Raw genomic sequence first — 23209 nt, forward strand, 5'->3', positions numbered from 1 at the left:
CTAGTGGAAGGGAGGATAGGAAACTAAATGAGGGTGATCATTGAACTAGAAAGTCAAGAATGTCATAATGATAATATTAATAAGAATTTTAAAATCCCCCATCTTTCTCCTAACTGAAATCCTATCACATATTCTTGTCTGTTCCTCAAGGCCTCCTGGCTGTCCTCTGCACAGAATCACACATAGAAACTATCCCCGCACAGAAACCATGCAACTTCTTATTGCCAAGACTTTATTACTTACTCTTTCCAATTTATTTTTCAAAAATAATTTAAGAATAATTTAGAGAAAAAATCCTATATTAATTTTATTAGCATTATATTTATGATCATATATTATTTTTAAGTTATGTTAATTTATGTATGTGTGTTGCATGCTTTCACACACATACCACACAGACACTAATCATAAAAAAGGAAGCATTTCTCCTTGAAATCAATAAGGTGAATTCATGTACAGTCTCTCCCCCTTTCTTACTTTGAGATAGGCTCTTACTACGTAGAACACACTGTTCTCAAACTCACAATCCTCCTGCCTCAGCTTTTCAAGTGCTGGTATTAAGGTGTGACCTCCCCACACCTGGCTTGGCAGTTCATTTTTTTTTTTTTAATACAGCTCAAAACATTATATAAAAATAACTATGCACTCATTACAAAGATGAACGCTAACACAGGAAATTATACAGAATAGCATCTCAGTGGTTTTCATATACAGAGGCAAGCTCTTGATTATTTTAATGTTACTTATTCCTTTTTGGAGAAATGTGCGGGGGTTTTTTGTTGTTGTTTGTTTGTTTGTTTGTTTCATTAAAAGGGGCCTGCGGGAGGAGAGGTACTGGGTGGGGTGTGGCGTGTCCTGACATGACAGTTTGCAAACTCCAGCCCATTTGCCGCTGTCTTCGTCTCTCCTTCCACGCCTGGAATGTTGAGATGTAATGTTGAGATGGTGATGCTTAGTAGCTCACAGCATCTCACAGCTCCGTAGTGGAGCTGAGCCTGACAGAGCTTCTGCGGTAGCACTCACTGGCGCTTAGCCCACGAGACTTTGCTTTATTATCCCTCAAATTTTTATGGTGAGCTTCTTTCTTATCATGCAGACTTTAACACGCTTCTACAACTATCCTTGCTGTGCGTGTGTATACTTGTCTAAGCATTTGCATGTGTGCACTTGCCTTCAACTGACGTGTGCACTGGAGTTGATTACTGCATCTCCCCGCGCTTTCTTTAGGCTTTCTGGGTTCTCAGAAGGAGAACCAGTTTGAACCAGTTTCTGGAAAGTGCTTCAGGATCCCTGACCCAAGCTTCCAAGCTGCTGGTCAGAAAGGCTGTGACAGCAACCACTGCCTCCTGTGATGGCATCACGGTCTCTACCTCCCAGGGCAATCCCAGACATGGTGTGATTCCTCTCCACAAGGATCCCATCATCCCTCAACGAATGCTTCCGAGAGCTGGGATGCAGACAAGTATTGGGGCCAGAGAACTCATGTTCAGAATGACATGGGAGGAGAGCCAAAAGAAGACAGTAGCAAACAACAGTCATTCCCAGCAGAGGCGAGTGCTGTAGAGAAAGTCAATCAACCATACCAAAGGGGCTGGACTGCTCAGATAAAAGCTCTTCTAGAGTCAGATGAAAGTCATCACGCTTGGGTCTGAATGGCAAGGAAGCATTGCTGGGCAGGGGGGAACAAGAGGCAAAGCTTAAGTGTGGGCTCAGCATCATCTAAGAGCAAAGGTGGCACACTGGAGGACAGGGATGCAGGGATGACAGAGGAAACGGGGAGGAAGCCCAGGAGGAGCTGGGATTTCATTAATAACACCAGGATGCCCCACAGTATGCTTTTAAGAGCCGACATACCTCTTACAAAGATCACTGCAGCTGCTGCGTGGAGAAGAGATTGGGAATGAGAGCTGAGGGCAGCGGTCCTAGGCAGGCGGTGAAGCAAGAGGCTGTGGCTGGAACATGGGTGCTGTCAGCGGATATGGGGACATGGATGGAAACAGTGAGGTGCCACTGATACCGACAACGTGTGATGACCTTCGAGGGAGGGGCCGGTTGTCTGCAGCGGGAAAAGCTACCTCAACCCTTCTGAAGAAGATTAGAATCTGTGTTCAGAATCAAGAGTTCCATCTCCTGCAGGCATCTGAAACCCCAAACACAGAGTAAACCCATGAAAGCAAGAGTCCATCTAGGCAGTGTGAGCTCGTACACAAGCCATGACTGAAATGCAATTGAGCCCCACAACTCCCCACAGGAGCCTGATTTAAGAGTCTGTGCCTTGTGCATAAAGGTAGCTGGTGCCATGTGAGACTCAATGCTGGGCAATGCAGTCACCAGCCCCCCTGGGACCTGGAGGTGGAGATGCAGTTTTAGGCCTGATTCATGAAGCTATTGGTTGTTGCCCGAGTCTCTTCATCCAGCTTCAGTGTCTACATCTCTGAGGGAACCCTAGGGTGCTTCATCCCTCCATACAATGACAGGGTCACAGAGCCAGCCCAGCCCAAATCATCCTCTGACGACTCTTGAAGCCCTGACCTGCTTCAGGAAGCACACACTCTTCATATCATGGAAAATGTGCTTCTTGGCTCCCCCGAGTCTCCCCCTTCTCTGACAGGGGACCCTGGAATCAAGTCCAGCTGATTGGGGATTTGGGTAATGGGACCGTCTCTATGCAATGGGGCCAAAGGCCGTGCCAGCCTCAGTCCTGCTTTGCTGACCACATTCTCTTCCACACAGTACCCACATAGCATCTAGGATTTCTCTTTTTTTTTGGATGGATGAGTTAATCAATCAATTGACTGGTCAACCCAGAAAAACCCAAGCATGATTTAAAATGGCCACTTCTTCACCTCCCAAACACCCTACTGCCGCACAGACTGTACACTCTAACCTACAAAGACAAAGGCACAAAGAAGTCGCTTATCTCCAGTTGGAGTCTGTCTGCACACTGGCAGGGGTCATTAGCCATTCCTTGGGGCTGACACACCGACTCAGTCACAAGCTTGCTCTACATCACCGCATCACGGATGGCCGAGATGCAAATACAACCAGCTCACTTTGACGACAGGACCGCTTGCTGTATTTTGAGAAGTCTTTCCTTTCAGTTAGGACTGCCCGTTTTCAGTAGTCGTAACTGGGGAACTTAGCACAGATTTCAGGAGGAGTGGGAAACTGGGTGTGTCCAAGCTTGGTGCCTCAGGCACACACACTTAAAGGAGATCCAAGACAAGATTACAGAGGAAGGAGATCAGATGCACCTAAGAAGTCACTCGGCCAAGGAGTGGGGCAGGAGAGTCTGTTGTTAATAAAAACAGCTATCTGAAAAGGAAGGAACCTACCATTGCCATCAGGAAGCCAATGGACTAACAGGCTGACATATTCTACGGGGTGGCTGAGTATTTGTGTTTGCTCTCTTGCATTTCAGAAGGTTTATTTTTGCCCCTCCCGCCTTAGCTGATAACATTTCAGTTGGGTGTGTACAGCTCACTCACAGTAGGTACAGCCATCACCAGACACGAGCAATGGTGAGTTATTTCTGACTCTCGGGAGAAAAATGTGAAGCTAGTGGAATCCAGTTTAGTCTAAAAAGGCCAAAGCATTTTCTTTAACTAAGAAGCATACTTACAGGGCTGTGGATGTAGTTCAGTTGGTAGAATGCTTGTGTAGCATGTACAAAGCCCTGGGTTTGATCCCCAGCACCTCATGAACTGGTTATGGGAGGTGGAAATGGGAGGATCAGGGGGTAGGGATGGGAGGACCTTGAGTCAAGGTCATCTTTAGCCTCACAGCAAGTTTGAGCTTAGTTCGAGCTACTTGAAACTCTGTCTCCATAAAATATTTCAGGGCTCACAGTCTCCTCAGTGACTGTGATGAAAATGAAAATATTGTCCCCAGAAAATATGCTTCCCATAACCATGCCCGCTCTAAAATGTGACCGCTTTTTATTTTTGAAGTATACTAAAAGGGCTTATGTTTATGCTTAAATGTAAAATTAACATATAAAAACTTTTAAAATGGAGATTTAGGGACTGGAAAGATGGTTCAGTGGTTAAAAGTACTTGCTGCTCTTACAGAGAACTTGTGTTCAGTTCCCTGCGTCCATATGGCAGCTCAGAACTTTCTTCAGATCCAGGGGATCCGATGCCCTCTTCTGGACTCCGAGAGCACACACCTGGCATATCTCCCCACCCCCAGAGAGAGAGAGAACTTTTTAAAATTGGAATTTATATGCTAAATTTGGCACCCCCTTTCAGGATCCCTTTTCCTGGCAAAGGCTACACCAATTCACAGACTTCTGATTAAGAACAAACTAGCCCAAAGCTCTGGGGGTTGTTTCCTTATGAGTCACTTCATTTCCCAGGCAGGAAACTATGTTCTCTGGCCAAAGACCACAGCACAGCACTGGCCAGCAAATACGGTTGTCAGGGAGCCAGATGACAGAGCATGAAACTCTCAGCCACCGTCGTCAACACTTACAATGCGGCTCAATGCCAGCCCCATTCTGTCCCCAATAAGCATCTTGTGTTCCCAATTAATTGCCATTCCTTGGAGAGATTAGAGAAAGACGGCCTTCGGTTGCATGATGCAGCTCAGAATAGCTATTTCGTTTTTGAATTTCGGCTCTCTGTGTAATGGTTAAAAAAAATTAAATCAAAGCAAGCTAGAAGTCCAACATTTATGCAACCTTGAGAATGACCAAGAATGTGCCAAAGAGTCACAGGAAGATGCTTATGTTATGATAGAAAGAGAAGGAGAAAACAGAATCAAAGTAATGTCCCTCACACATCAGCGATAAACTATACCCACAGTAAATCAAAGTGAGCAGATCTTAGGACCAACATAAGCAAATGCCAGCCGAATTGGAGTTCCTGTCTGTTTTCAGCATTACCTTTGGGGTTACATAATTTTTACAGATTTGAAGTCAGAAGACAAAGGATACATCTGTGTCAAATTAGCCTCCCCTCCCAGTGGCTCTCCTTCCCTGGTCTCAGCCGCCTTTTCATTCTGTGGCTTCCCTTGAGACTGAAGTAGGCAGCACCAGGGCAGAGCTAGCAGAGCCCACCCCTACTCCCCCTACCCAGACTCAGAGGCCACAAACCCCAAGCCTAGCATCAGAAAGAGCAAAGAAGACAGCACCGTCAGCATTTTCAGTGTTCATCCGGGTTCCCTTCAGACCCCTCCCGGCTTATGTCCTCAGAAGAGACTGGCTCCTGGAAATGGGGGGTGGGGCAGGGCTCCCATTTCATGGGGTTTGTGAACTAGACATGCTGTCTTGTTTTTCCATGCCAGCAGAGCCTCTGGTGTTCACATTCACATCACACACAAACAGACTGACATTGGGAGTCAGATGTAAACGGCTTGTCTGCGGTGACTGATCTGGGGTGAGAAACGTTAGTCTCTTGGCTGCCAAGACCCTGGCCTGGCTCAGCTTCTGCTTGCATCTGTGGTCCTCATGGTATCCCCATGAGAGCATGAAGTCAGCTACTCCCACAGAGGCTACTGAGAGAAGACTAGATAGGTTCCTAGAGCAGGATCGGAGGGAAGGAGACGGCTCCAATGGAGAGAGGCTCTGAGAGCTGGTTAGGGGGCAAGGTCAGATCTGAGTGAACCTGCCCTCAGGTCTGGCCTCTGAGCCCTGCTGACCTCCTCTAGTTGGGCTCCCAAGAGCTTTTCTCTCGTGGCCAGCACTTCAGCTAGGGGACATGAGCAAGAGTGTAAGGGGCCCTTTCTACTTTCTGACCTCAGGGTTCCTTTCACCTCTGGACACACAAGTGACCTGGATTCCTTTTCTGCTGGCCTAAAGCACAGAGAGGGCCTGGCGGACAGTTCCAAAGTCCTATCATTTGGACTCCTGTTGGAATGAATGATTGACATGCAAGACTGACTTCATAACCACTCTCACTTCCGTGCTCCTCAGGCCTGGCATGATGTCTGGGTCTCTGACAGACAGCTGCAGCGTTGAGAGCCAGAGGCAGAGGACTGTGGGGAGAACTTGACCCCGAAGGTGTCAGGGTCATACGGAGGGACCATTTCGGGGAAAGAACTCACCGGGAGCCTGAGCTACCCTGTAGCCCAGTGGAACACTAACAGCCCACAGGGCAGAGAAGCAGGCTCAGCAGCCTCAGGTCCCCAGGCAAGCTGGTGCCAGAGTCCCCTGAGGGTAGAAACTCCCTCAGCCAGGGATTGTAGGTCGCTGCTGGTGGTCTCACGTGAGCATAGCCCGGGGCTCATCACATCCTGGCTCCAGACCGCTCAGTCTCTGTGTACAGGCCATGCTGTAGCCTGTCCTCAGCCCTCACCTCTATAATGATCCACAACACCCCTCCCCAACTCCCATTCCCCCACCTTCCCCTCCCAGCCTTGCCACTGTGCTAAGGTGCAGGCTAATGTTGGATCCTAAGGACACAGCCTGAGTGCATCTCAGCCCTGCTCCTTCCTGGTTTGGGGCCCCTGGACAGGTTCCTGCTACCATCACAGGGCTGTTTGGGGGCCGGTTCAGAACAGGGCATCCTGGTATGTTTCTAGGTGCCCGAGTGCTGACCACTCTTCACTGTTTGACCTGAGTGCATGCTGTACCCTCAGAGCCATTAAGGTCTGATGAGGTGGTTGAGAAGGAGCTTAGTTCACCCCCCTCCCTTGAAAAGTACAGTGGGAAACAAGCTCAGAAGAAGGAAGTTGCCCAGCCAAAGCACCAGGCCAGGTCTCCATTCTAGAAGTGCAATCTCAGAGACGAATGAGCCCAGTAGGGCAAAATACACCTTCAGCTCTCTCTCTCAGCTTCTGGCTCTTCCTTCAGTCTTAACCCCAGGTGGCCATCTTGTCCGATCTATATCATCAGCACCCTTTGTCTGGCCGATCCTAAGCTGCGGCTCTGCTATATGTGTGTATGTGTGTGTGTGTATCATCATGGACTTTAGAAACTACCCCCGTTCTCAGGTCAGCTTCCAGAAAGTACTCAGTAGCCTCTAACCTGAGCCTTGTACTCTGGCAGGGCCAGTGGGCCTCCACCTTCGAAGTCTCCTTACCCTAAACCTTTGCTAGGCATATGAAATTGGAACAGGACTTTGTCATCTACAAAGTTCACTCTCGAGAACTGTGCAACAGAGTTACATAAATAAATAAATAAATAAATAAATAAATAAATAAATAAATCGATCACAAATCCCACCTCATAATGCTTTAATTACATTTATGGTTTTGTGTTGGGGCTGCATTCATAGCTGGCCACAGGCTGAACATGACTGCTTTTGAACATCGACTTCCTAGTTGGGCATGGTGCCGCACACCTGTGATCCCAGCACTCAGGGAAGCAGAGGCAGGCGGATTTTTATGAGTTCCAGGCCAGCCTGGTCTACAAAGTGAGTCCAGGACAGCCAAGGCTACACAGAGAAACCCTGTCTCAAGGAGGGGCGGGGAAGGAGAACAGCGACTTCCTCTAAAACTCCCATCTGCAGTGAGGTGATGCCTTTATCCTCAGCCAGCATGATCACATCTGCCCTTCTCAATGACAGGCCCTGCTGCACTCAATAGTTTCCATCAGCACCCACTCGCATCTCGACACCTCACAATGGCCCAGCTAGATGCCAGAGATCTAGGATGGATCCCAGGGGCAGAACGGGTGCCAGGATCTATCTATCTATCTATCTATCTATCTATCTATCTATCTATCTATCTATCTATCATTTGCCTGTCAATCTATCTATCTATCATCCGTCTATCATCTATCTTCTCTATCTCTTTGGAGATAGAGTCTTACCATATATCCTTGGATTGGGATTCAACAGACCACACTAACCTTGAGCTCACGGAGCTCCACCTTCCTCTGCCTTCTAAACACTGGGATTAAAGATGTGCACTGCTATGTCTAGGTGCTTTTTTCTTTAAAAATATTTCTCCTATTCGTTCTCCAGCTCTACTCATCTCGTCTGCTGTCTCTTCTCTACCGTCTGCCTATCTCTTTCATCACTTCCCGAATTCCAAGCCTGCACGTATGAATGGGATTGCCAGGCCTGAGCACCAGAGAGCAAGTGTCCCTGCCCATCCCAGAAGTTAACAACACTCTTCGCCCTTCCAACAGAACAGAGCCATGCCATGCTGGAAACCTGCCCAGCCTCCTGCTTCCTACTGGCAAGGCGAACAAAGACCTCTGAAGAGAGCACCTCCCTACGGCATGCTAAGCGCAGGACAGAGGAAATAGGAAAAGTCTCCCTCTGACCCAGGAGATCTCCCTCTGACCCAGGAGCAAGAGGCAGAGCTGCGCCCCACCCACAGGAATTGAGCGGAAGTCATCCATCTGCGGACCACGTCAGCAAACCTTGCTGCCTAAAGGAAGTCTATGCAAACCCAAAGGCTCTTTATGCAAGAGTGCACACACTGTACCATAGACGACACCAGCCCCCAGAGGCCCTTTTCCTCATTCCTTGTAGGCCTTTTTCCTTCACCACTTATTAGTGGCCTCTAGTCAACAGCTACAGGCTCAGAGAGCTTGACGGCGCCAGGAAACACATCAGAAGCCCACAGTCTTGAAGGTCAGAAGTGATTTAACCCATGAAGCCCAGAAAATCGAAAGCTATTATGGAAACCACTGTGGGTTTGTGAGCACAAGCATTCCCTGCATTTGTTGTGCAGACCAGTCATGTGGTGTTTTTCTCTTATTGGTCCTGGGCAGCATCCCAGGTGTCTGGTGTACAGAGGCCAGCAAGATGGGGATGTCAAGGCCTCCCAAGAACTTCTTGCCACAGGGTAGGGGAATAGCATCCTTTTGGTGAGGGAAGGCTGGGAGTCCCACTGTCACCTTGAAGGAGACTATGCTTTGCAGTAGAACCTGTATTCTGCCTTGTGGTTCTGTCTTGGGGTGTGTCTGGCGCCCCGGTCTTTCCTTGGAGGGGGCTATGGCTACTGTTTGACATGTAGGAAGCAGAATGCAATCAGGCTAATGTCTCACTCTCCCCCAGTTGGCAGGTTCCACAGCCATGTCCCTGTTCAGACCTCTGTACCACATTACCCCAAGGGCAGGAGAATGTGCCAGAATTTAGGGACGCCCCTTCCCCTGTATGTGTGGAGTTCACCACAGATATCAGTGACAATTAAAGCTTGGCCCTTCCTCCTCCAGCTCTCTTCCTCATGTCCTAACCTTCCCTTGCACCCAGCATTTCATTCTTGCTTCTTTCGTACAAGAATAGTTTGCAAGCCTGGTGGCACAGGCCTGGATCCGAGCCACTCAGGAGACTAAGGATGGAGGGCTGTGAGTTCCATGCCTGTCTGGGCTACAGAGCAAGGTGAAGGACAGCCTGAACACTCAGCGAGACTCCGTCTCAGAATAAAAGGAAAACAAGGGCCTAGGTTAGTTCAGTGCCACAAAATGTTCCTAGCAAGCATGAGACCTTAGGTTCAATCCCTAGTCATGGGGAAGAAGAGAAGGAGATGGAAAGGGAGGGGAGGTAAGGGGGAGGGAGGGAAACAAAGGAAAGGAGAAAGGAGGAGAGAAAAGGGAAGGAAAAGGTGGGAGAGAGAAGAGAAGTGGGGGTAGAGAGGACAGAAGGGGAAGGGAGGAAAGAAACAGAGAAAAGGAAAAGTGGTTTTACAGTACCTTTCATTAGCCCAGCACCATGCTGGGTGCTAGGGCCCAGAGGTGCCTAAGGAAAGCCTGTTTCTGACCCAGGAGAGCTTACATCTAAGGAGGCTGGTTGGCAGACCTGCAAGGCAGAGCCGAGCATATGCTGATTTTTGTGGGGACAGATGAGGACTTGGAGCGCTGTGAGGAATAGTTCTAAGAATTTGGGGGGAGGGGCTGTCCATGAGAAGGTAGGAGAGGATTCTAGCATAATGCAAGATAGCCCAGAGCAATGTGAGCTGCACTAGTGGCTCAGGCTAGGTTGTAAGCACTGCTCTTCTGTTTTGATTTTCATCTCAGTGCTGTGATTCGCCTCTAAGTGTTATCTTCCCGCAACCTTATTGGTCTTTTTTTCTTCCTCTCCAGCTTCTGAGGCATCGCTAATCTGGCAGAGGCATCGCTTTTGAGGAAAGTGCATCTGCTCTGCCAGGCCTGCAGAAGATAAGCTGCAGGCTGCTCTGTCCTCCAGCCCCTTTCCACACACCTGAACCTTAGCGGCAGGCCACTGGCTGCTGATGGCAGCCTCTGGTCCCCGTGCTCCACCGTTCACTCAGACGTGAGCATTTTCAAACACAGACCGGAGCTGCTGGGCCAGCCACGGACTCCTGAGGGATAGTGCAGCCCAAAGGACGACTGGCTCCGTTTGGCTGAGAGGCGCTCTGCCGCCTCCATCTCTGCCTCCCATCTCCTTCTTTAAGAACAACTGGGCTCAGGAAGGCGAGTCCACACCGATGGTGAGCATGGCAGAGTGAGTCAGGCTGTGCCCAGCCCCACAGCCCCTGACGTGAGGCAGGGCTCAAAAAATGCACACCCAGCAAAAGGCAAACAGAGGAAAAACACAGTGAGGAGCAGGGAACACAGTGGTGGTCTTGGAATAGATGGAGGATCTGAGAGAGAGACAGAGACAGACAGACACAGAGAGAGAGAGAGAGGCAACGGCCTCCTATGTTACAAAAGGTTCAAAGAGAAGTTTCTTCAGGAGTACTGCCCACATGGCCGTTTCTGTACTGAGGCAAGAATGAGAACAACTTTCTTTTTTTTAAAAAAAACTTTTTATTTTGAAACAATTCTAAAATTGTAGAAGAATGGCAGTCACCAGAACTGATGATGCTAATACGGATACAGTGGCACCAGAGACACTAATTTCTAACACTACCACCCCTGTTTGCTCTTTTTTTGTGTGACCATGACAGTCTCAGAGGTTTACACACTGTAGCAAGCCCCTCAGCTTGGACCTGTCCGGTGTCTTCTATAGTTGGCGGTGTTGCAGGTTTGGGGAATGAATTGCATGGTGGCAGAAGTTCAGGGCAGCAACGCGTCTTGTCCCTGGTGAAGCTGATTTTTGGTCACTTGGCTAAGCTGAGGCCTGTAGTGTCACCTCCTGTACAGCTACTGTCTGCGCCTCTCATACTCTAGGCCCAGCCCCCCACCCCCACCCCCACCCCGTCAAGGTCGGGGGAACTAGCCTTCCCACCTGCAGGCTTGTCAAGAAAATCCCTCACAGTTCCAGGTCATGGCAACACTGTTCCTTCTGTTGTGGGCCAGTGAAGATGGAATCAGTGACCAGTTGCAAAGTGAATAGAGAAGCTGCCAGAGTTTTAGAACTGTGTGTCTGTGCGTGTCCGTGTGTTGTTCGGTACGCCTTGAGGTTTTTTTTGTTTGTTTGACAGGATTTCTCACTGGAGCAAAGATCACGGAGTGAGAGAGACTAACTGGACTCCGAGCCCCAGGGACCCTTGTCCCCGCCTCCCCAGGACTGAGATTACAAACATGTGCCACCCACGGCTAAATTTTTTACATGTGTGCTAGGGGATCGAACTCGTGTCTTTGTTTTCAAACCAAGCACTTCACTGACTGAGCTGTCTCCCTAGCCCAAGTCTAAGATATATATATAATATATATATTAAATATATATTTAATATTATATATTAATATATAATATATATAAGGATATAATATATATAATATATAATATATATTAAATATATATATATATTTAAATCCTTTTAAAACGTGTTATCAACTATTCTTTCCTCGGGTTGCCTTTACTGTCAAAACATTTCTTGGCTAAAAAGGTCATTATGAAGTCAGTTCCACCATCCCACCTCCTGAACATCCAAAAAGCCAGACAGTTTCATTCAAAAACAAATAAGGTAGAGAGAGCGACAGCCAGACCTTGACCTTGAGCCAGATGGTGTGTGTGTCACCACCGACCTTGCCGGGCTCTGCCCAGCGGCTTCCTTTCTAGCAGGCTGGGGGACCTGCCTGCGGCCCCACAGCTGGTCTTGCCCGTCCCCAGCTACCTTGTCCCACAGCACATGTCCTCTGTGGGACCTTCATTACCCTTTCCTCCTCAGAGCCGCAGACACGCAATCCATCCTGGGTGGGTGAGCTTTTACAAATGCAAAGACCTCCCAGGAACCAAACAGCGGGTGCCTTCCATAGCCTCATCCCGCAGAGCACACAGATGCCATTGTGACACCCACAGTTCCTGTCCACTGGCCCATCCCTCAGAGCCCCGTTCACGTCATGGAGAGAGACGAGCTGCCCAGAGGCCAGCTGACAGACCTACCTCCTGGGCTTCAGTAGCTTCTCACCATGGCTCTTCAGATCTCTGGGTGCACGTGGTTGAGAAACCTTCTAGCAGTGACCAGGAGTTCTGGACCCAGTTAGGAAAAACCAGTCCCATCCCCAGATGGATTCTTCTCCTCTCAGTGTGCTTGTGGCTTCCGGCCAGCAGCACACAGGCATGTGCGTGCCCCTTGCTGTGATCGGACCTCCATCAGCCGCCCCAAGGAGCAGCTCAATGTGAGCCCCACCCTCCAGCCAAGCCTTCTGGAGGCTTCTGGTCCTCAGCCCCAGAGGTGTTCCTGAAGAAGTTCCACAGACACCTGACCTTCAGCCGCACCGGTCATCATGCCCTCTGCCGCCTCAGTTTTCTCAGGGGTTTTGGTTTCGCCACATGATTGGCGTCTTCCCTCAGCTGTTTTGTCAGGGGCAACACACCTCCAACTAACTCTAGGAAGGATTTTTCAGTGGGCTCTGTCCGGGCCACCTGTGGGAACTAGGGCTGTGTCCTCACAGTCTGTTGGTTTCGCTTTGCTTTTAAATGATGCTAATATTAGTGAGGTCACAGGAGACTGTGAGCGTTCAGTGGCAGGATGGGTGTGACTAGAGTGTACAGAATTGGTGCATAATGTACAAATCCCCCATGTTTGGTAGTGCTGGTGCCAGTGTGTGATTCTGGCCTCAGAGTCTCTTTAACTGACCACTTTATTTGACAATGAAAACTAAGAGAAGAGACAGTGACATGACAGGGGAAGGACTGTGACACCATGGTTGGGTGTATCCTTTCCCACATCGGTCAAGGGACAAATGGAGCCAAGAAGGTTGTTGAGAGGAGCTGCTGGCCCAGCTGGCATCATGGACCATTGATCACCTGCTCATTTAGGCCTCTGAGGGAGCCAGAAGGAAGGTCTTTCCTTCTCCTTACTGTCTAAGAGCCTTGATGGAGTGTGCCATAGGTCTACCAGTTTCTACATCACAGGCCATAACCTGTCTTCTTCTAGAGCTTGCTTTTGGGGAGTTTAGGGCTAAGAGCACTCACTGCAAGTCCATGCAGGAAAGAGCTATCAGAAGCTCTTTGCAGTGGGGCATGGATCTCTTGGGTTCTAAGGACTGTTGTTTGTCCCCAAAAGTTTGAAAGGAACACGTCTAAATGTTCCTGTCCAAGTATTTAGGACAGAGTAAACAGCCGGAGTGTTCAGCTGCAACAAACAGGCACACGCATGTGAAAATCAAAGGAACATCTCATAAATCATTCCTCAGCTGTCAGTTTGTTTGTTTGTTTGTTTGTTTTGTAGGCACGGTTCCTCATTGGCTTTAAACTTGCAAAAATGGATAAGATTGCTAGCCACTGAGCTCCAGGAATCCTCCTGTCTATGCTTTCTCCAAGCTTGTATCATAAGCACACACCAACTTTTATTTTTAAAGTGAGTTCTGAGGGCCATACTCAGTTCCATCTGCTTGCAAAAAGAGCACTTTTCCAACTGAACTATCTCCTCAGACCTTGAGCAGAGAATGTTTGGACCACTCTTGTGCACCTGAACCTGAGGCTAGGGGAATATGAAGGGAAGTCAGGGATCCAGTTTCCTCTCACACTGGTTCATCTATCCAGGGATAGAGTGGGGGAGATGGGAGGGTTTGCTGAGAGGAGAGAGATATCGATTTTTTTACAGCTTTGGCCTTGGTATAGTCTAAGGAAAACTCACCCTTCTGTTTAACACAGATGTTGGAAGTACACACACACACACACACACACACACACACACACACACACACGGATTCCAGCAACCACTCAGAAAAGAGCAAGGAAATGGTGTTGCTGCTGGCTTCAGATGTCTGAGAAGTGAAAGCTAATTTTAGCCATTTTTACCCTCACAAAGTCTCAGGGCCCCTGAGAAAACTGGCGGGGAAAGGACCCAGGGGAGATGGTAAAGGGTGAGTATCAGGTTAAACAGTTATAAAATGTCAGACATTTTGTCAAGTTAGGGATCCTCCAAGAGGTCTTTTCCAGGAAGGACTAAGAGCAGACCCTAGCTCTGATGTTCCTGGATCTGTGTTCAGCCTGGCTGCCTCCCTCAGTCATTTCCCCCCTCCCCCATTTATTTTTGTGCGTTTGAGGTGACTTATGCAAAACTCAGGGCTCTCTTTCCATGACTCTACACCAACCTCCTGATAACAACTCATTATAGTTAATGTGAGCAAGAGAATAGTCAAGTTGAAAAAAATGTTAAGATAACCCAAGCCAAGATTCAGCTCAAAGATGGTGGCATGAGACATGAGAGAGTATATGGAGGCAACAAGTATAATATTAGAAAAAATTGTCAACAAAACAAACACAAAGAACACCATTCAGATGGCTGGGAAATGACCAGTCATTAAGAACTTCTATGGTGCCAGGATGGCTACTAATCTTTGGCCTTATTGTGTTCCCCATCCCCCAGTGTTAAGGAAAATCATAGGTTTGTTAGTACCCCATGGTAGGCTTGGTCCATAGGCCAATGAAAACCAAGTAGAGGAAGCAGGTTTGGGGTGGGGGGGTGAGTGGAGGAAAAAGCCTGCAGTTATTGGGTTAAAGGTTATGTATATAGTTGTAAACAAGAAGTGGGAAAAATTGCAACCTTCCTGGAGTGAGGTTATAGCTTTGATCCAGGGTGAAAAGAAACTCATCCAGAAGTGGAAGATCCTTCAGGCAAGGTGGCTGTGATGGAGCCAAGATAACAAAATCTCTTTACACACCCCAAGCAAGCATGGTTGAGGCTGTAGTGGCTGGGAAGGTGGGGGAGGCCCAAGAGAGTACAGCCAAAGTGAGACCAAAGAGTGGTGGGAGGTCTTGATGTACCGCTGGTTCTCCAACCACGCCCGGCTCGGGTAGCTGAGTGCGGAGGACTTCTTGTTCAAGATGTCTGAGCATGCTCTGTTAAAATGATTGTCTTATAATGCAAAAAAGAAACTAGACTGTTGGAGGGATCCAGACTAAAAAGTAAAGCAAAAGGGTTGGAGAGATGGCTCAGTGGCTAAGAGTATTTGCGACTCTTGCAGAGGACCTGCATTTGGTTTCAAGTCCCCATGTCTGCTGGCTCACAACTGCCTATAACTCCAGCTCCAAGACGACCCAAGACCTCTGGCTTCCACAGGTGCCTGAACACACATGCACAGAGGCACAGACACACATACAAATCATTGAAAGTAGTAAAAAAGTAAAGTAAATTCGGACACTGCACTGCACAGAGATAATAAAACAGCATGCAGGGGCTCGTTTTGTAAACTAAGTCCAACTAAGTTTCTAAAACCAAACACCAGGAACTTTCAGGAGAATCAAACAAAACATAATCATTGTGACACATGCCCAGTTTTCAACAAAGGTTACCAAACATGAGAAAAACAAAACAAAACAAAACAAAAACAAAAAACAAGTGACCAGAAAACAAGGCAAATCCATCAAGAAAGTCTAAGAAGACTTGGAAGTTACTATAGAAGATGTTCATGGAATTAAAGGAAGATTCTCAAAGATGTAAAGTGTTAAATTTCATGTTGATTCATCAGCAAATAGGTACTCTCAACAGAGAAATGGAAATTATAGTAGATAATAATCAAACAAATAGGCTGAGGATAGAGCTCAGTGGTTAAAGAATTTTCCTAGCATACACAGGCCCTGGGTTTGATTCCCAGTACTATAAAAAATAATAAACAATAAAGAGGATTTCCAGAGCTAAGAATTACCAAAGCTAAAGCTGAAAAGCCATGAGCGAGGCCTGTGCCTACAGCTGAAAGACTGGGGACTGACATAAAGTCACATTACCTGAAAAACTACAGTTCAGTCTCAGAAGGGTCAGATGAAACAGCACAAAGTGTGGGCCCCGGGGAGCCGAAATGGTGCTGGGTGGAAGGTTAAGAGAATTCTTTCCTGCAGCGTGGTTACCAGAGAAAGAACAGCGGGCTCCCAGTGCAGGAAGGGAACTCCTTCTGAAGTCACAGGTGCAATGATCCTTTGACCACATTGTCTCATTCCCCTAGACTGCTAAGCTTCTGTTGAGAAACATGCTTAGAGTGAACTGTGGGTTCCCTTGTTTCTTTCCCTTATTGCTTTCTCTTCCTCTCAGAACTCTCTTTGCTTCTGGCTTTTGACAATTTATTACAGCGTGCCTTGAGGTAGCTGTCTTGGACTAGTCCTCTTTGGGATCCTTTGAGCTTCATGCATCTGGATATCCATTTCCTTCCAAGTTTTAGTTTCTGGCCATCATTTCTCTAAGTAGTTTTTCTATGTGTTCCTCTCTTCCTCCCCTTCTAGGGTTATGACAGGGTGTCTGTAGGCTTGCTGGATGCTTGTGGTATTTTCCTCCTCTGACTCTAAATATCTTATCTTAGGGTTTGCTGACTCTTTCAACATGGTGAGGTCTTCTGGGGATGGTTGTGATAAAAAAAAGTTTCACTTTACTCTGGGTGTTCTTTAGCTCCAGAGTTCATTTCCTACTCTGTGGCATCTCTCTGTTGAACTCCTAGTTTTATTATTCAAGCACCTTTTTCTAATATTGTTCAGCTGTCTCTTTTCTGGCTGAGCTTCTTTAAAACCATTATTTCGAATTTTTTGACAGGCATTCTGAAGAGCCACATTGCTTTAATTGGAAGTTAGTTTATTGTGTCTTATGGTGGTAAATGTTTCGTGTGTGTGTGTGTGTGTGTGTGTGTGTGTGTGTGTGTGTGTGTTATAGTCTTGTGTTGGTATCTGCACATTTGAGGAGGCAGACACCTTTTCCCAATGAGTGGACTGTCTTTGGTAGGGAAAGATCTTTGCCTAAGAGCCACCTCAAAGGTCCTGGCTAAGTGTGGTGTGGGAAATGCCAGGTTTAAGGATATACAGGGAGATGGTGTCCAGAGAAGTTGATTGGTGAGTGGATACTGGTGACAATAGGGCCACTAGACAGGCACCAAAGCTGCAATGCTTGCATCCATGAGTATGTGCTGGAAAGTTCCAGAAGACCAGTGAGGGGAGCTTTGGCTCTAAGAAAGCAGAGTTGGGTAGGTTCTGGGCAGCCCTGTTAGCTTTGGCCTTCAGTGGCAAAATCCGTGAGAGACCACAACAGCAGCAAAGGTGCTAAGATCCTCAGTGGATCCCAGGACTTGCATTTTCACACATGGAAGAAAGTCCTGGCCAAGGAGAAACCTCTTAGTTTCTCAATGGCCAGTACTGAGCTGTACTGGCCTGGGGTTGGGACAGTGTACTCAAAATGCTTTCTGTGCAATTCTTGAAGTCACTCCCCAAGTTATATGCTCCTCTGAGGGACTGTGGCTTCCTAACTACTCCAGAGCTCTCCAGGACCTATTTTCGTCTGTGGTCATTGTGAAATCATTGTTTTTTTGTGGATAAACAAAGGGTGGGAACTCCCAGACTGCCATCTTGCTGACATCATCTCACCTCTGTTTCATTTCTTAAATGTTAGTTTGACCAACCAAGTTGATTTTCAATGCTTCTCAAGCCTCAGGACCCACAGAGCAAAAGAGAACGCTGGTGTGGAGTTTTGGGAAAGGAGTTTGTTAAACACAGGAAGAAGCTGAATCCAACAGGGGAGGTGGTGGGCTGTGGTGTGAAGCGGAGGTCCCAGTTCATGAACCATGGGAGTCCCAGTGTGCCCCCCAACTGTCTGAACCTCAACTTCCCCATTTTTTAGAATTAAGACAGTAAAAACAGCTCTTGGGGTTATTGTGACAATGGGTCTGTGAAGTATCTGGCCCTCAGATGTACTCAGAAAATGTTTATTACTTCTAAGCATCACAAGTCTTTTCACACGAGTCCTTGTGGGTTTCTTGATGGCTAAGAGCTTGGAGCTGCCCTGCCTCCTTGAAGAGCACTTCCCTGTCTTAAAATGTGGGTGATATTAACATCTGTCTTTCAAGGTTTTCGGGTCCCTAGCGTGGTGACCCCACCAATGTATGTCAGAGGTGACTCTCACCCGGGCCCCATCTGTCTGTGGCTGCAGGCTCTGGCAGCGGTCTGTCAGCCTGCTCGCTTTACCTCAAAGTGCCCCCAGGAAATTGTCCTGGGTATATACTTCTCCAGACCCCAGGCTCCATTACAACCTCACTTGGGAGGGTCAGCCTATTGGTGTGAATGGTGTGAGACTACTCCATTCCCTGCCCCAGGCAGGAGCTCCTATGAGTCCCTCTCCAGCAGGATGAATGTAGACTCTTCTGCCCGTCTCCATGGCTAGCCCCAAAGGGTCAGGACACTGGTGGTCTAGACAGTCACTTCCTCTGACCAATTCTCATGCTCTATTCCTTCTCTCCTGTGACCACTGCTTTGTTTTCTTGACTGCACTTGTCACTCTCTAGAGGAACTTGTAAGGAGACTTTGTTCATTAGCTTATTTGATTGCCGGTGCCTTTCTTCACACACTAGGATAAAGGTCAAAACTCACTAGAAGAGATAGTGATGTCTTTCCTGCTACTGTACCTGTAATAGCCTCCAATGGTCATTTTGATGTACTTGATCACATTGTTGAGTAAGTGACTGAGGGAATTGCCATATCTGGGTCTCACCACCCCAATTTTACAGAGTTAAGAAAGGGGCTACTTTTTCTTAAAGTTAAAAGCCAGGGGGACAGTTGCACAGGGCCAAATTCCAGGCTTTCCCATCTGCAATCCAGTCCTCTTTTCTCTCCAACATTTGCTTCTTGGAAAACCCTTTCCAGAACTCCATTCCACAATCCCACTAATGACTGGTTTTAGAGCAGCCTTGCTGGGAGTGTCCAATCCAGCAGGCTAAGCAGCTGGCCACAAACTAAGCTTTCTTGGTAACTTAAAGGTCAGAAGCCTTTGCATTCAGCCACAGCTAGCCCTCCTGAGACCCCAGGGAACACCCTGGCTACAGGTCCCATCCTGGTGAGCTGTGGTGCAGTCCCTGAAAGCTCTTTCAGGCCTCAGGACCTAGGTGTTTTTCCCAGAGCGGTAGTAGGTGAAGGTACTAAGCCAGAGTCACTCCATAAGACACCAAACACATAAAGGAACAGGCTGGATCAGGGGTTGGGCTGGTCAGGCACAGTGGTTCCAGGAGTTGGAACTGGTGGATTCTCTCTAGGGAAGAAGAAGCCACTTCTCCATCAAGGGCAGGAATCCAGGACACCTCAGCAGCAAGTGGTACCTCCTAATTAACTGCTTGGGTTCTAGATCCTTCCGTACCTGCCACTACATATCACCTTCACTTCTCATTCGTGACTCAGTTTGTTGTTTTGTGCCTTAACAAAATTCCCTGCATAACACACCATAGAACATATTTCTTAAAAGTGTGGAGTTGAGGGAACAAGTCAAAAGGGAAATAAGAGTGAAAAGGTTAAGGAGTGTGGGAGAGAAGGACAAACTAGCCACAGCCTCTTGAAAAACTTCTCTGCTTGCTGAGGGGACACTCCTGACTTTGGGCCTTCTAGAGCCCAGAGTGGAGAGCACACACAGGCTGAGCCACCAGCATCCAGAAGGGAAAAGCAGACCAGCGCCTCTCTGAGACCTACTCCTCTTGGGACTGAAACAGCAAGATCATCTTCCCAGTGAAGTTCCCAAGCGTCTGGCGGGTCTCTTTGCTGGAGACATCATAGACGTAGCCTTTCCAACCCCGGTGGCTAAGCTGGAGAGCAAAGCTCCTTGGCCATTTCCTAGCACATGATAATGGCATGATGTGGGCTAGCAGGGACTAGGCGGGGGATTAAGAGCAGACAGGAGAAGGTATGGCCCTGTGTATAGACCCTTTCTGCCTTGGGGACTTGGTGAGGCAGGCTGCAGGCAAGTCACTTTAACCCCGAGCTTCAGTTTTTCCCATCTACAGAGAGCAAACAAAACTGTCACTTTTGTCTGCAAAATGTGCGGCTGGTGATAGGTTATGAAGTTACAGTTAAAATAACATGGCACTCACTGACTCAGAAATGGCCAGGTTGATGAACTGAATAGAATGATCTACATTTATACTAAAATAAGTTAAAACGTTGGTGTTTTAAACTAATGGAGAAAGGAAAAAATGACCCTGAAAAGAATGTTAAGGGATTTGGATATTTGTACAAAAACAAAACAACAAAGTATATGTTGAGCCTCACTGGTAACTAGAGAAAGAGAAATACCACCGGGTTCTGTCCTCCCCTCCTAGCCTGGCTCTAGGGAGTCAGCTTGGGTGATAAGTCATCACTGTGGGGCCTACTGGTGGGATCTGTGTGGTTCATTATATCCCTACAGGAAGGAAGTTGTGCTGGAGAAGTACAGGGAGGCTGGAGGTCAGCACAGCGAGCAGGTCGGAACACCTGGAATGCCCGTCAGGAAGGGAAGGCCAGATCTGCGCACAGCAGATTCTCAAAGAAGAATCTCAGTTGTCTCAGTATTAGCCACAGCGTAGCTTTCTGGTGGTTCTCAAGCCACACCAAGTCACACCTCAAAGGGTTGCTAAGAAAATTCTTTCTCTCGTTGTCTCTGTCTGCCTGCCTCTGTCTGTCTGTCTCTTTCTCTCTCTGTCTCTGTATGTGTATGTGTCTGAATCTATGTCTGTGTCTCTGTACACACACGAATGCAGATGCCCATGTTGGCCAGAAGAGGGCATCAGATCCCTTGAGCAATAGTTCTATATGGTCCCGGTGTGAGCCCTGTAGAACCAAACTCTGGTCCTCTGGAAGAGCAGGAAGCCCTCTGAACTGCTGAGTCATTTCTCCAAACCGTATCACACTTTTAAAGATTTTAATTTTTAATTATGGGTGTGCAGGGGGATGAGGGGGTCTGTGTGCACATGAGTGCAGGTGCCCACAGGGCCCAGAGGCATTAGATTCTCCTGGAGCTGAAGGTATAGGCAGTTGTGAGCTGCCTAATGTGAGTACTGAGATTGGAACTCAGGTCTCCTGGAAAAACACTATGAATTCTTAAAGATGGAGCCATCTCTCCAGTCTGTAGCATGCTTTTAAAAGCAGTATTCATTACAGGAACATATGAAAAAAAAGAAAAGTGCCAAAACACAAATGGCAATTCACTATGTATGTTAGGAATGTGCATGATTTGTTACTTTTGGGACAGGGGCACTTGGCTTCATTAAAAAAAAAAAAAAGTTTCCATATCTAAAAAAATAAAATAAAAGTAAAATCAAAGGTTCCAAGTGAAAAATCTAAATGCTTGAAACCAGTGGGTTAGTTGATGCTGTCCCAATCACAGCCATTGTTGTTAGGGTTGGGCCTGTGGTACGTATTCACACTCTGCCATTCCCCAGTTAGATCTATTAAAGCCAAGAGTTCCCCCCCCCCTTTTTTTTTTTGAAAAAGGAATGTTCTAGAAGGGTCTAGAAAACCAGTGTTGGGGGACAAAGGGCTCCAGGGGTTCTAGGCGTGATGGCAGACAGAGGACGAATAGTAGATGTCCCCTTCAGAGAGGGGACAGGGAGAAGGAGGGAACTTCACCTCACGTCATTCTTCCTCCCTGTGGCCAGTTCTTCTCCTCAGCTGTGGACGTTACGCTGCCTGCCCACACACATGGAGAGAAGCAGCAGCTCAGCCCCTTCAGCTCCCTGGGCAGACACCTTTCTTGCCTTGCCTGCTTTGGGAAACCGGCTCTGTGGTGGCACAAGGGCTGGGCCTAGAGTTTGCACACTGTGCGGTCTTCTTCACGTCAGAGTTAGGCTGTCTGGCTCTGGGCCCTCAGTTGGTCTAAATTCAGCTTTCCATGGACCTGGGGACCCCACTTTGTCTTTAGCGGTCCCTCCCTTCCTACACCCCTATTTCTTTTCTAAAAACCCTGGCCTCGCCCTACACTTCAGCCCAAAGAAATTTCCCCGCATAGGCTCATGGAGAGAGTGACTCAGGCCTAATCGGGTGGCAGTTTTTCTGAGCCAGAGACTACCTCAAGTCTCCTTCCCTCAGGCGAAAGTACTGGCCCATGAGAGATGATGTCAGGCCCAGGAAATGTGTTGGCCCTGTGTTTCCTTCCTCAGCCTGCTTCAGCTCACAGGGTTCCAGAAGCCAGGTGCAAAGAGCTCTGAGCTCCGCAGCCCGAGCCAGGATGAACAGGGAGCCGGTTGTGTTTTCCCAACTTTTAACTACAGAGCAGAACCACTCAGCACTCTTGCCTGAGTATGAGTGTAAGGCCAGGGAAGAAGAAATACATGAGAGGGACAAGTCAGTCTGGGCAGGGACCCAGACGGCTGCACACTTGGAGCTGGAGGACACAGTGAGGTGCCCGGGCAGGTTGTGCCAGGCTGAGAGCAGAAGCACCGGAGAGGATGCAAGTCTCTAGCCTTAGCCTCTCCATCTATGGCTGTGTTGCAGTTTACCCCTTCCTGATCCCCTGAAGATGGAGACAATATAATCCATACCCCCATTTAGTCCTTAGAAAAGAGGAGAGGTCATAAAGGACCATTGAGAAGAAGGGAGACATCTGTCCCTGGCTTGCTATGGTCAGGTTAGAGGTGGGGGGCAGCCAGCTTCCATTCCACAGCAGAGGTGGAGAAGTTAGTCAGTGAAATGCCTATTGCTTCCATGGACCTCTCTTCTCACCCTGTTTCATCCCTAGTATAAAAGACAAAAGGCTCAGTTTGTCCTCTGCCCACCTCATCATCAGTAAATGCCCTTCCAGAACATGCTTGCATCAGTGAGTCAATACATCTCCCTCCATGCCTTTTGGGGGGAAGTGGGTGGAGGCTATGTTTTGATGGTATTCAAGAGAGTAGAGCTCTCTGAGCTTCTCCCCTCCTTCTGGAGGTTTGTGAGGGAGGTGCTCAGTATTAAAGGCTAAGTTGGGACAGGGACTCCTCAGCCGTTGAGGACCTCTCACTTCCTCTCCTGTTCTTGCTGGGGTAGTTAGTCTAGGGCTTCTTACTCCTTAGAGATCATGTAGGCCATGAGGTCCACTGCCCTGTTGCGGCAGCCATATTCATTGTCATACCAGGAATTAAGTTTTACAAAGTTGTCATTGAGAGCAATGGGAGCCCAACTTCAAGGATGGAAAGGTGGGAGTCACATTTAAACTTGCAGGAGGAGGCAACCTAGTCCTCAGTGTTTCCCAGCATACCCTTTAGAGGGTTCTTCAC

General features: G+C 47.9%; 1 protein-coding gene across 1 annotated transcript in view; it reads right to left on the reverse strand.

Moving 5' to 3' along the window:
* The window catches only part of Blk (BLK proto-oncogene, Src family tyrosine kinase), a 42417-nt gene extending 29776 nt beyond the window's left edge, over positions 1 to 12641 (reverse strand). The window contains exon 1 of the mRNA XM_021658424.2: positions 12183 to 12641. The gene's annotated coding sequence lies outside the window, so the exon portion shown is untranslated. The remainder of the gene's footprint in view (positions 1 to 12182) is intronic.
* Positions 12642 to 23209: the final 10568 nt, after the last annotated feature.

Source organism: Meriones unguiculatus, chromosome 9 (assembly GCF_030254825.1).
Source record: "Meriones unguiculatus strain TT.TT164.6M chromosome 9, Bangor_MerUng_6.1, whole genome shotgun sequence".
Lineage (NCBI taxonomy): Eukaryota > Metazoa > Chordata > Mammalia > Rodentia > Muridae > Meriones > Meriones unguiculatus.